The sequence below is a fragment of the Nematolebias whitei genome, chromosome 5, assembly GCF_014905685.2.
Source record: "Nematolebias whitei isolate Nwh7 chromosome 5, NemWhi1, whole genome shotgun sequence".
NCBI classification, from domain to species: Eukaryota; Metazoa; Chordata; class Actinopteri; order Cyprinodontiformes; family Rivulidae; genus Nematolebias; species Nematolebias whitei.
This window is the reverse complement of record NC_056502.1, coordinates 44,802,631-44,805,216: the sequence shown is the minus strand read 5'-3', so window position 1 is coordinate 44,805,216 and position 2,586 is coordinate 44,802,631.

Here is a 2,586-nt window from a genome sequence, read left to right as displayed (position 1 = left end):
AGTCCTGTTTGCTCTCTCAACCTGGCCTGAAGCCTGTGGATGGTAGCCAATATGGAAGTTGGCTTTGACGCCTAGCGTCTTCCACAGTTCTTTCATTACTTCACCTGTGAAGTGTGTACCTTGGTCTGAGTTCACCCTGAGGGGAAGTCCAAACCTTGAGAATACATGATTCATTAATAACATAGCAGTAGTTTGTGCTGTGTCATTAGGGGCTGGTAGACATTCTACCCATTTGGTAAACGCGCAGGTTACCGTGAGAAAATATTTATTTCCTCTAGAGCTCTTAGTGAGTGGTCCAACCCAGTCAATCTGGAGGTCCGACCATGGAAATGCAATGCCTCTACTATGCAGTGGTGCCCTGTGGAGTGGTCTGGATGGCTGAAACTGGCCACAGACCAGGCACCCTTTTATGTAGTCTTTGACATCCTTCTTCATTCCAGGCCAATAAACAATCTGTTTTAATGCTTTCAGCGTGGCATTGTCACCCTTGTGTCCTGCGGACGAAAGGTCATGTGCATGAACTAACATCACCCCCCTGTGTTCATGGGGGACCACGAACACGGGTGAGGACGTCCGTCCATGAGCAAAAGTTAGGATGCCCTTAAGTAGTTTTAACTGTTTGCGCAGCTGAAAGAGGACTTTAAGGTCTGGATTGGAATCCAGTTCGCCTTTTGATGGAGTGTATTTGTCTGGGTCAGTCAGATACCGTATCATCGAGTTAATTGCAGGATCCAACTTCTGAAGTTGGATGATGTCTGGGTCAGTCAGTATTGGGCGTACAGAAACTGTGTTATCAGCAGGTTTAGCTGCAGCTTGTGCACGTGTGACTGCCATTACCTCAGTAGGTTGTGTCGACTGAGTGTTGAGTAGCCAGGAGGGGTCAAAGGACCACGTGGGCCCGTCAACGGCTCCTCCCTTGGCTAGGGAGTCTGCAAGGTCATTGTAGTGCTTGTCATCGCCTGGGACTCTGGAATGTCCTGGAACTTTCTTCCAGAAGATCTGTAGATCATGTGATGTCACTAAGTGATCACATGTCATGAAAAGCTCTTTGTGTTTGACCACCTTTTTGTTGCTTGTGAGAAAACCGTTCTGTTTCCACAGAGCGAGATGACACAAGAAACTAAGTCGAGCATAGTTAGAGTCAGTGCAGATGACTAGCGTCTGGATAGAGCGTTCCACTGCCATCCGTAGGCCTATTAGGATTCCTGCTATCTTAGCGTACTGAGAAGACTGAGAGCCTAATTTATAGCCAAATGTGACCTGTTCTTGGTCTTGAAGGAGGACTCCTCCAACACCTGCTTTGCAGATTTTCTCGTGGTGGAATGAGCATCCATCCACGTACATTGTTGCCATATCTTTACAGATATTGCTATCAAAGAAGTGGTGATTTGGGTCCTCAGCTACTGAGGGTTTACTCACAACCGGCTGTTGGGTGGCTGGTACATCCTGTGTACATTCTTGGCAGATTGCCAAATCAGTGCCCAAGTGTGACTTCTTATTTTGACCGTAGCGGATGTCTAGGTTAAAACTCTGAAGTGCCATAAGCCGTGTGGCTACACGTGAGTTTGTCACCACACCATCTCTGATGCGTTGGCTGTTTAGAAACGTTACAGGCTGGTGTTGTGTTTCAACAATAATCCTCTGTCCACCAATATAGCAGGAGAAATGTTTCACTGCCCACACAGTGGTCAGTAGAGCCTTCTCACAGTCTGAATACCTTAGTTCAGGGCCTGCCATTGTTTTGCTGGCGTAGGCCACAACACGCTTGTCTTTGTCGTGTATTTGGTACAGACCTGCACTTATGCAGTGAGTTGAGAAGCCCACTTCCAAGTAAAACTCCTTGTTGTAGTCTGGGTAGACTAGACATGGGGCTAACTTGAGCCTGTCTTTAAGAGCGTTCATTGCCTGCTGCTGTGTATCAGTCCAGACAAATGGAACGTCTTCCTTTAAGAGTTCAGTCAGTGGCTTTGTGAGGTCCGCATAATGCTCTATGAACTGGTGTGAGTAATTACACACTCCCAGAAAACTCTGTAGTTCTTTGAGATTGGTGGGGACTTTGAGGTTGTCTAGGCCTTGGGTGCGAGTCAATTGTGGTTGTACTCCGTCCGGACCTACTAGGAGGCCAACGTAGTCCACCTTGGTTCTGCACCACTGGCACTTTGACAGTGAGATTTTAGCACCAGCAGTTGTTAGCTGATTTAGGACGTGGTCGATCTCAGCCAAATGAGAGTCCAGTGTTGGCTGCCTCAAAAGATTGTCGTCCACGTAGATCAGCGTCCCATGCTCGTGGGCGTCCGGACATGCTTTGTTCAAAAAGATGTTGAACTCTGCAGGTGAGTTAGCGTAGCCAAAGGGACACCTGGTAAAGGTGTATTGTCGGCTGCCAAAAGTGAAAGCTAGTTTGTGTTGGTCCTCGGCGCGCACAGGGATGGTCCAAAAACCAGAGGTGACGTCGAGGGTAGAGAAGTACTTACCATCGGTGACCTTTGGCAGTTCCTGTTGGAGCTGAGTCATTGGCCACCTGGATAAGGGGACTTGGTTATTTAGCTTTCTGTAGTCTATGGTCAGTCTCCACTTACCATTTGG